Genomic DNA, 11851 nt, shown 5'->3' on the forward strand with positions numbered 1-11851 from the left:
TGGCAACTCAGTAACTTTTCCTCTGTGCAGGATTTGATAAATATCCTCCATACTGTATATAGCAACCTTAACAATAAAACCACTGAACTTCAGTATTTCCTGTTGACATTTTCTTTTTTACTACAAATCCCAAAACTCCACTTTCCTACCTCCCACACATCAGCCACCCAACCAATTGAACAACAAAACAAGCTAGATTCAATGAAAAAGGTCAGTGCTTTCTAATCAAGGTGCCTCTAGCTGTTGCTAATTCCCTCTGCTTACTCCACCCATTGAAGCAGACAGGCTCCCTGTCATCACCTGACTAGCAATGTCAGGTCTCGGCCGCACTGCATCCTGGGAAATACCCGAGACAGGAGTCATTTCATATGCTGTTAAAAATGAACATCTAGAGCAAAGATCACATAAGAATATGAGACCAGCCGTTAGAGACAGGTACAGACACTATATTACGAACTATACTAACTTTACAGCCCCTGTAGTATATTCAAATTAAAATAAATCCTGGAATACCCCTTTAACCTTGTCTTTTTGGACAATAGTTTGGCCTTATTCACTTGTTGGGGTCTCTTCCCTTCCTGGCACAAAATTGTCCTCAGTATTTATGGACATAGTTTTAAACATGATGCATGCCATGAGTAATGGTCTTTGGCCTGAAAAACGACTGAGGTTCTGATGGCAATACTATTGTGCTTTATATCCTTGAATACCTGCTTTCCTTATGAAGGGATGTACTTGATCTACAATAATGTTAAAGTAGTTTAAAAGAACCCAAGGTTTCCTAGCAGAGAATCAGACTGCCTTCCCTTACTTGTCTTCTTCCCATATTGCATCCTGGTGCTATTTGTTCCCCAAGTAAGCTTTGTACATGCACTTGGCCATCCATATAAAATAAAAAGGAATAGGTGATATCTCCTATCAGGCCTCCTTCTTCCATTACCCCTGATTCTTTCAGCAGTAGAAAGGGGTCAACTTGAGACCTTTGACCAGTCTATGGCTAAACATCTAAATTTTAGGAAGCCAAATAGAAAGATGTAAGAGCACACAGTGTATCATACACAGCATTAACTGTATGTTTATAATTGTGCTACAGTAGCTGTAGGATTGGAACAGATGGGTGAGCCTTCACTCCCCACACAAATATATATGTGACAGACCATATAGAACATTTGTTAATGGTAACCCTATTGCCAGGACTTCACTGAGACTTTTCTGAGGATTACATGAAACTCCATAGGAGAGATTTATTATTACAAAGAGTCAATTGGCACCAGAAAACTGACATTTGTTATGAGTTTTAGACACATTTTAGACACTTTTGCACCTCACTTGACAAGTGAACATGGATTTTTAGGAAAGGCAACGTGGCCTGTGTGTAACTGCAGTGAATTGTGCCATAACATTTTGGAGTGAAGTAAGAAATCCATTAGAAAGTCACTTTTAGTAATTCTGGACCAATGTATTCCTTTAGACTGCAGCTGTATCTCAATAGTCTCAGTGTAGCCCAGTGCTTATAGCTGTTTTATGTATTACAAGTAATAGCTGGGCTGCCTTACACAAGGTCAGAAAAGGTAAAGAAAAACACCAGAAAAAACCCTGTGTGGAAACCAAGCCTAATACCAATGGATCATTTTCACTTTACTAGCACATAAGTTCCTCTGAAATAATACTCTAGCTTTTAACAAGGTATTACATACTGACACTTTAACCAATTCCAGACCGGGCTCGTTTCCGCTTCTTGACCAGAGGCAGTTTCACATATCTTAGTATACGCAGATTTGGCTCCAGTTACAGAGGGGATACAGCCTGACACTCTCTGCAGAGGTGATCTGGGTCTTCTAGGATCTAGCAGCTGTTACGCCGAGCGCTCCGGGTCCCCGCTCCTCCCCGGAGCGCTCGCTTCACTCTCCCCGCTGCAGCGCTCCGGTCACATCCTCTGACCCGGGGCGCTGCGATTCCGCTGCCAGCCGGGATGCGATTCGCGATGCGGGTAGCGCCCGCTCGCGATGCGCACCCCGGCTCCCGTACCTTACTCGCTCTCCGTCTGTTCTGTCCCGGCGCGCGCGGCCCCGCTCCCTAGGGCGCGCGCGCGCCGGGTCTCTGCGATTTAAAGGGCCACTGCGCCGCTGATTGGCGCAGTGGTTCCAATTAGTGTGTTCACCTGTGCACTTCCCTATATCACCTCACTTCCCCTGCACTCCCTTGCCGGATCTTGTTGCCATTGTGCCAGTGAAAGCGTTCCTTGTGTGTTCCTAGCCTGTGTTCCAGACCTTCTGCCGTTGCCCCTGACTACGATCCTTGCTGCCTGCCCCGACCTTCTGCTACGTCCGACCTTGCTTCTGCCTACTCCCTTGTACCGCGCCTATCTTCAGCAGCCAGAGAGGTGAGCCGTTGCTAGTGGATACGACCTGGTCACTACCGCCGCAGCAAGACCATCCCGCTTTGCGGCGGGCTCTGGTGAAAACCAGTAGTGGCTTAGAACCGGTCCACTAGCACGGTCCACGCCAATCCCTCTCTGGCACAGAGGATCCACTACCTGCCAGCCGGCATCGTGACAGTAGATCCGGCCATGGATCCCGCTGAAGTTCCTCTGCCAGTTGTCGCTGACCTCACCACGGTGGTCGCCCAGCAGTCACAACAGATAGCGCAACAAGGCCAACAGCTGTCTCAACTGACCGTTATGCTACAACAGTTACTACCACAGCTTCAGCAGTCATCTCCTCCGCCAGCTCCTGCACCTCCTCCGCAGCGAGTGGCCGCTCCTGGGCTACGCCTATCCTTGCCGGATAAATTTGATGGGGACTCTAAGTTTTGCCGTGGCTTTCTTTCCCAATGTTCCCTGCATCTGGAGATGATGTCGGACCTGTTTCCCACTGAAAGGTCTAAGGTGGCTTTCGTAGTCAGCCTTCTGTCCGGAAAAGCCCTGTCATGGGCCACACCGCTCTGGGACCGCAATGACCCCGTCACTGCCTCTGTACACTCCTTCTTCTCGGAAATCCGAAGTGTCTTTGAGGAACCTGCCCGAGCCTCTTCTGCTGAGACTGCCCTGTTGAACCTGGTCCAGGGTAATTCTTCCGTTGGCGAGTATGCCGTACAATTCCGTACTCTTGCTTCAGAATTGTCCTGGAATAATGAGGCCCTCTGCGCGACCTTCAAAAAAGGCCTATCCAGCAACATTAAAGATGTTCTGGCCGCACGAGAAATTCCTGCTAATCTACATGAACTTATTCACCTAGCCACTCGCATTGACATGCGTTTTTCCGAAAGGCGTCAGGAACTCCGCCAAGATATGGACTCTGTTCGCACGAGGCGTTTCTTCTCCTCGGCTCCTCTCTCCTCTGGTCCCCTGCAACCTGTTCCTGTGCCTCCCGCCGTGGAGGCTATGCAGGTCGACCGGTCTCGTCTGACACCTCAAGAGAGGACACGACGCCGTATGGAGAACCTCTGCCTGTACTGTGCTAGTACCGAACACTTCCTGAGGGATTGTCCTATCCGTCCTTCCCGCCTGGAAAGACGTACGCTGACTCCGCACAAAGGCGAGACAGTCCTTGATGTCTACTCTGCTTCTCCACGTCTTACTGTGCCTGTGCGGATGTCTGCCTCTGCCTTCTCCTTCTCTACTGTGGCCTTCTTGGACTCTGGATCTGCAGGAAATTTTATTTTGGCCTCTCTCGTCAACAGGTTCAACATCCCGGTGACCAGTCTCGCCAGACCCCTCTACATCAATTGTGTAAATAATGAAAGATTGGACTGTACCATACGTTTCCGCACGGAGCCCCTTCTTATGAGCATCGGATCTCATCACGAGAGGATTGAACTTTTGGTCCTCCCCAATTGCACCTCGGAAATTCTCCTTGGACTTCCCTGGCTTCAACTTCATTCCCCAACCTTGGATTGGTCCACTGGGGAGATCAAGAGTTGGGGGTCCTCTTGTTCCAAGAACTGTCTAAAACCGGTTCCCAGTAACCCTTGCCGTAACTCTGTGGTTCCTCCAGTAACCGGTCTCCCTAAGGCCTATATGGACTTCGCGGATGTTTTCTGCAAAAAACAAGCTGAGACTCTACCTCCTCACAGGCCTTATGATTGTCCTATCGACCTCCTCCCGGGCACTACTCCACCCCGGGGCAGAATTTATCCTCTCTCTGCCCCAGAGACTCTTGCCATGTCTGAATACGTCCAGGAGAATCTAAAAAAGGGCTTTATCCGTAAATCCTCCTCTCCTGCCGGAGCCGGATTTTTCTTTGTGTCCAAAAAAGATGGCTCCCTACGTCCTTGCATTGACTACCGCGGTCTTAATAAAATCACGGTTAAGAACCGCTACCCCTTACCCCTCATCTCTGAACTCTTTGATCGCCTCCAAGGTGCCCACATCTTTACTAAATTGGACTTAAGAGGCGCCTATAACCTCATCCGCATCAGAGAGGGGGATGAGTGGAAAACGGCATTTAACACCAGAGATGGACACTTTGAGTATCTGGTCATGCCCTTTGGCCTGTGCAACGCCCCTGCCGTCTTCCAAGACTTTGTCAATGAAATTTTTCGTGATCTGTTATACTCCTGTGTTGTTGTATATCTGGACGATATCCTAATTTTTTCTGCCAATCTAGAAGAACACCGCCAGCATGTCCGTATGGTTCTTCAGAGACTTCGTGACAATCAACTCTATGCCAAAATTGAGAAATGTCTGTTTGAATGCCAATCTCTTCCTTTTCTAGGATATTTGGTCTCTGGCCAGGGACTACAGATGGATCCAGACAAACTCTCTGCCGTCTTAGATTGGCCACGCCCCTCCGGACTCCGTGCTATCCAACGTTTTTTGGGGTTCGCCAATTATTACAGGCAATTTATTCCACATTTTTCTACCATTGTGGCTCCTATCGTGGCTTTAACCAAAAAAAATGCTGATCCCAAGTCCTGGCCTCCTCAAGCAGAAGACGCCTTTAAACGACTCAAGTCTGCCTTTTCTTCGGCTCCCGTCCTCTCCAGACCTGACCCTTCCAAACCCTTCCTATTGGAGGTTGATGCCTCCTCAGTGGGAGCTGGAGCTGTTCTTCTACAAAAAAATTCCTCCGGGCATGCTGTCACTTGTGGTTTTTTCTCTAGGACCTTCTCTCCAGCGGAGAGGAACTACTCCATCGGGGATCGAGAGCTTCTAGCCATTAAATTAGCACTTGAGGAATGGAGGCATCTGCTGGAGGGATCAAGTTTTCCTGTTATTATCTACACCGACCACAAGAACCTCTCCTACCTCCAGTCTGCCCAACGGCTGAATCCTCGCCAGGCCCGGTGGTCTCTGTTCTTTGCCCGATTTAATTTTGAGATTCACTTTCGTCCTGCCGATAAGAACATTAGGGCCGATGCTCTCTCTCGTTCCTCGGATGCCTCAGAAGTTGAACTCTCTCCGCAACACATCATTCCACCTGACTGCCTGATCTCCACTTCTCCTGCCTCCATCAGGCAGACTCCTCCAGGAAAGACCTTTGTTTCTCCACGCCAACGCCTCGGAATCCTCAAATGGGGTCACTCCTCCCATCTCGCAGGTCATGCGGGCATCAAGAAATCTGTGCAACTCATCTCCCGCTTCTATTGGTGGCCGACTCTGGAGACGGATGTTGTGGACTTTGTGCGAGCCTGCACTATCTGTGCCCGGGATAAAACTCCTCGCCAGAAGCCCGCTGGTTTTCTTCATCCTCTGCCTGTCCCCGAACAGCCTTGGTCTCTGATTGGTATGGATTTTATTACTGATTTACCCCCTTCCCGTGGCAACACTGTTATTTGGGTGGTCGTTGATCGATTCTCCAAAATGGCACATTTCATCCCTCTTCCTGGTCTTCCTTCTGCGCCTCAGTTGGCTAAACAATTTTTTGTACACATTTTTCGTCTTCACGGGTTGCCTACGCAGATTGTCTCGGATAGAGGTGTCCAATTCGTGTCTAAATTCTGGAGGGCTCTCTGTAAACAACTCAAGATTAAATTAAATTTTTCTTCTGCATATCATCCCCAGTCCAATGGACAAGTAGAAAGAATTAACCAGATCTTGGGTGATTATTTGCGACATTTTGTTTCCTCCCGCCAGGATGACTGGGCAGATCTCCTCCCATGGGCCGAATTCTCGTATAACTTCAGGGTCTCTGAATCTTCCTCCAAATCCCCATTTTTCGTGGTGTACGGCCGTCACCCTCTTCCCCCCCTCCCTACTCCCTTGCCCTCTGGTCTGCCCGCTGTGGATGAAATTTCTCGTGACCTTTCCATCATATGGAGAGAGACCCAAAATTCTCTCTTACAGGCTTCATCACGCATGAAGAAGTTCGCGGATAAGAAAAGAAGAGCTCCTCCCGTTTTTTCCCCTGGAGACAAGGTATGGCTCTCCGCTAAATATGTCCGCTTCCGTGTCCCTAGCTACAAGTTGGGACCACGCTATCTTGGTCCTTTCAAAATTTTGTGTCAAATTAATCCTGTCTCTTATAAACTTCTTCTTCCTCCTTCTCTTCGTATCCCTAATGCCTTTCACGTCTCTCTTCTCAAACCACTCATCCTCAACCGTTTTTCTCCCAAATCTGTTCCTCCCACTCCTGTTTCCGGCTCCTCGGACATCTTCTCTGTCAAAGAGATCTTAGCTTCCAAAAAGGTCAGAGGGAAAACTTTTTTTTTAGTGGACTGGGAGGGTTGTGGTCCTGAAGAGAGATCCTGGGAACCTGAGGACAACATCCTAGACAAAAGTCTGCTCCTCAGGTTCTCAGGCTCTAAGAAGAGGGGGAGACCCAAGGGGGGGGGTACTGTTACGCCGAGCGCTCCGGGTCCCCGCTCCTCCCCGGAGCGCTCGCTTCACTCTCCCCGCTGCAGCGCTCCGGTCACATCCTCTGACCCGGGGCGCTGCGATTCCGCTGCCAGCCGGGATGCGATTCGCGATGCGGGTAGCGCCCGCTCGCGATGCGCACCCCGGCTCCCGTACCTTACTCGCTCTCCGTCTGTTCTGTCCCGGCGCGCGCGGCCCCGCTCCCTAGGGCGCGCGCGCGCCGGGTCTCTGCGATTTAAAGGGCCACTGCGCCGCTGATTGGCGCAGTGGTTCCAATTAGTGTGTTCACCTGTGCACTTCCCTATATCACCTCACTTCCCCTGCACTCCCTTGCCGGATCTTGTTGCCATTGTGCCAGTGAAAGCGTTCCTTGTGTGGTCCTAGCCTGTGTTCCAGACCTTCTGCCGTTGCCCCTGACTACGATCCTTGCTGCCTGCCCCGACCTTCTGCTACGTCCGACCTTGCTTCTGCCTACTCCCTTGTACCGCGCCTATCTTCAGCAGCCAGAGAGGTGAGCTGTTGCTAGTGGATACGACCTGGTCACTACCGCCGCAGCAAGACCATCCCGCTTTGCGGCGGGCTCTGGTGAAAACCAGTAGTGGCTTAGAACCGGTCCACTAGCACGGTCCACGCCAATCCCTCTCTGGCACAGAGGATCCACTACCTGCCAGCCGGCATCGTGACAGCAGCTCACTGGCATTGGTGATCCCATGATTGCCAGGCTGGGAAGCAGAAAGCAGTGCTGAGTATTCATGCTGTGTGCTATGTGTACAGTGATTGGATATCCTTTGGATATGGGATAAGATGTCTTAGGGCCGGAGTACAACTTTAAGTGGAAGGTCTGTATCGCCAGGGCTGGGACAATATTGCACCCTACTTGCAGACAAAACCACGTTCGTATGTGTGTGCCACAGTGAGGATTTTAACTTTAAAGTACACCTGTCCACAACACTTTCTTGGTGTCAAGCTGCTGTCTCAGCAACCTGACCACACAGTGTACAGCTGCATCTCTCTACACCCAATATCAGAAAAAGGAAAGGGGGTAAACCTAGACAAACCCTAAGGTTGCATTCACGCAACGGAAATTCCGCCTATCCGTATGAATTCTGAATTCGCATTGATTTTCTACAGAATTCCGCAGTTTTTAACAAATGCACAAATTCTGCATGATTCCGCAGCTCAGTAAAAAGAAAACTTTTTTATTAGAACAGTCAATGTTTGTGCGGATTCCATGCAAAATATGAGACCAGACATATATTTTTCCAAACAGCAGAAATCGGAATTTCCATATCAATCATTCCGCAGCAGAAATTCTTCTGTGTGTATGATATTACGGAATCCCATTAAAGTTAATGGGCAATAAATTCAGGCGGAATTCTGTGCGGAATTTCCACCGTATGAACGCGGCCTTAAAAGGAACCTGCCATCATATATCTACAGGCGACCTGTTGAGGAGTAGAAAGAGCTGATGGGGAATGATATTGTATAATAATTTAAATATTGATTGAAATTTCTCCTCAGTTAGATGATGAGTCTTGTAGGGGGCCTCAGTCAGTGATTGACATTGTTCTCTTTGTCAGGATACATTCCTATATAGCTAGAAATCACTAATAGAAAATAAAACAAAATGAAGCAGCATCCACAGTCTAGACTACCACAGTGGTCTTTATATTCTATTACGTGATCATTTATTTCTTGTTTCCTATGTATGTGGAGTGAAGAATCTTTACTAATGATGTCAACACTATAATGTAGAAGCCATATAAATGATTAAACCTAAATAGGATTTTTCTTTTGGCACAGATGTCTTCACAATTATCTAAAATAATCTAGACCTAGTTTTTATTTCTATTTCCATTTCGGTTCCAATGAAAGTGACTTTCAGCGAGTACAAAAGTACTTGTTTAACAATTAGGATAATAAAAGATATGTTCTAGAAATTCAGTGGGTGGTACTAGAGTTAAAGGCATTAAAGTATTTTCTCATACTCCCATTGTGGAAATAAAAAAAATATATGCTTCATTTCAAGCTTGTTAAAGAAGAGACCACGCTAAAGCTTCCCGCACGGCAGTGAAATAAGGTATTAGTCAAAATTCTGGAAGCAGAAAATGGATTACACTGTAAATCATACTGTAGGGGGAAAAAAAAAGAATTAAAGCATTGTTTTACTGAAATAAAAATCTTAAAGGCCAATATATTTAATGCTGAATAACATACAGAAGTTATCACGTCTTTCATTAGGAATTTCTGAAAAAAAGTAAAAAGATTTTTTACGACTTACAAGGACAAGATCAATATAGGTATTACCACTAAATCAGACATTAGGATGCCATTTATACTAACAGCATGGTTTTTATTATTATCAGAGCAATGGTATTTATGATGGACCCATTGTGTAATAGATCCCTTTGACTTATGATGGGGGCCATCAGGTCTCAGGTACAACTTATATTCACCACCTGGAAAAAAAACAAGATTTTCTAACTTTAAAGGGTTACTCCGCTCCCCAGCGTCCAGAACTCAATGTTCCTAACGCTGGGTGTGGGCTTCCGTATTCAAGCCCACCCCCCTCGTGACGTCACGCATTGAGTCCCGGACGCTGGGGAGAAAAGTAACCCTTTAAGTGTACTAAAAGAAAATGTGTACTAAAACTAAATTCTAAAATATATTCATTCATATTTTTTCTGGCTATTACCCACCACATGAGCAGTGTCACAAATACAAGACATCACAGTTTTGAAAAAAAAATAAAATATATATATATATATATATATATATATATATATACACATTTTTTTTTATATTATTTTACATTTTTATTCAAAAATTTTAAAAGTCACATATTAATCTATTAAAAGTTACAACACAGCAGAAGTCAATTGTTTCTTTGAGTTTGATCTGTCATTTACTCAAAATGGCTGTGCATGTATGATCATTTAGGGTTCCACCCCGGCCAGCCCCCTCAGAATATATCAGCTTTGTCTTCATGCTAAGAGAAGACTGACCTGTCTTATGGCCTCAATGCTGAGCAGTTGTGAGTGTACAATATCGGTCAGTATTAAAGAGTACCTCTCATGATCTTATGATTGTATAATCCTCCCAGTTCACCGCCATCATGATAATCCAGCCCACCTTTATTTTTATAATTTTTTTGTTTTCTACCTTGATATTGCTCTGTATTTTCTGCTCAGTTTCAGTCAGATTCAAAGACTGGGAAGTTGCGTTCCCCAGCACAGATGACATCATCTGAAGCCATACAGGGGAGAACTTCCTCCCTCACTTTGCTACACACAGCCCAGAGCAGTTCAGTATGAGATGAGCTATGATTGCCTATGGCTGCACACACGTCCCTCAGCACTCCAGACTGCATTTCCTGATTTTGGACTTCTGCCAAAGATTTATTATTTACTATAAGGAGTGCAATAGCAAAAGTTAGTTTTAATGACTTTTAAAACTTTAAGACTAATTCCGAAGATAATTTGTATCCTAAGAAAAATATCTTTATGGCTATCTGGGATATTAAAAAAGTAAAAGACTATATAGTATTAATAGAACAAAAAAAAAAAAGTAGCATGGGGTAAATTTGTTTAACTCCACTGTTACCAGCACGGATCAGCAACAATTCAAATTTTTTTTGGCATAAACCACATGGTTTGTACAATTGTTTGTGACTTTTTAATGATATCCATCACACTCACAAATTGGGTGGGGCTAACTGTGGAAGGTCGTGGTTTTGCGCAAAGGTGGCATTGCCACTCTACCCCGAATGGACTACAATTTATGCATCCTAGCAGTGGTCTAGACTAGCTCAGAGCTGGTGTACATTTGTAAGTCTAAGTAGATTTCTAACATGGGTTATCCAGTGTTATCATACACCGGCAGGGATTTACTTTAGACTGAGGTATGGCCTCAATCTTAGCAAATCCCCACATGTTTCATAAAAAAAAACATCAGTGAGTTCATGAGCCTTTGAGCTTGAGATTTTATGAAAACCATCCATCTTTTAGGGTGTATTCACATGTAAAGTATCCTGCATATATTTGATGCTCAGGATTGAAAGCTGCTGATTTATGGCTGTGTTCAGTCATCTAGTTAACATTGAAATCTGAAGCATAACATTTTCAGCTTAACCTCTTAAGTTTTTCAGGACTGGACTACTCCTTTATCCCCTATCCTAAGGAGGGATATGTTTCAGATAGCGGGGGGTCCGACTACTGGGAGCCCCGCAATCTCTCATACGGGGCCCCGACTCTCCGGCCCGATAGCATGTGTCGACCACAGCATGAAGCGGCGGCTGACACGCCCCCTCAATACAGTCCTATGGCTCTGCCATAGAGTTGTATTGAGAGGGCATGTCAGCCGCCGCTTTGTGCAGTGGTCAACACGCCCTCTTCCCGCGGGCTGCCAGGGTTCCGTATGGGAGATTGCGGGGGGTCCCTGCGGTCTGACCTCCCCGCTATCTGAAACTTATCCCCTATCCTTAGGATAGAGGATAACTTTTTCAGGACTGGACTACTCCTTTAAGGACCAAGCCCATTTTGACCTTAAGGACTAGGCCAATTTTCATTTTTGCACTTTAGTCTTTTCCTCCTCTCCTTCAAAAGATCATACCGCTTTCAATTTTGCACCTACAGACCCAAATAAAGGCTTGTTTTTAGTTCCACCAATTGTACTTTGTAATGACTGCAAAACCAAAAAATATATATTTTTGGGGTTAAATAAAAAAAAAACACCATTTTGTAGCTTTTGGGGGCTTCCGTTTCTACACATTGCAATTTTCTGTAGAAATGACACCTGATCTTTATTCTGTAGGTCCATACAGTTGCAAGGATACCCAATTTATGTAGGTTTTACTTTATTTTACTACTTGCACCAAAATTAGTATGTTTAAAATTGTAATATTCTGACCCCTATAACTTTTTTATTTTTCCGCATATCAGGCTATATGAGAGCTCATTTTTTTGACCCATGGTCTGTAGTGTTTATCGGTACCATTTTTGTTTTGATGGGACTTTTTGATCGCTTTTTATCAGGTTTTAATGTTATATGAAGTGA

At 45.7% G+C, this 11851-nt stretch overlaps 1 protein-coding gene and 1 long non-coding RNA gene across 2 annotated transcripts in view; one reads left to right on the forward strand and one right to left on the reverse strand.

The window, feature by feature from the left end:
• The window catches only part of SEZ6L (seizure related 6 homolog like), a 447519-nt gene that overhangs the window by 208653 nt on the left and 227015 nt on the right, over positions 1-11851 (forward strand). The window lies entirely within an intron of this gene.
• Positions 9160-11851, reverse strand: part of LOC130281675 (uncharacterized) — a 44674-nt gene continuing 41982 nt past the window's right edge. Inside the window, exon 6 of the long non-coding RNA XR_008846076.1 lies at positions 9160-9255. This is a non-coding gene — a long non-coding RNA (uncharacterized LOC130281675). The remainder of the gene's footprint in view (positions 9256-11851) is intronic.

The sequence above is a fragment of the Hyla sarda genome, chromosome 1 (genome assembly GCF_029499605.1).
Source record: "Hyla sarda isolate aHylSar1 chromosome 1, aHylSar1.hap1, whole genome shotgun sequence".
NCBI lineage: Eukaryota > Metazoa > Chordata > Amphibia > Anura > Hylidae > Hyla > Hyla sarda.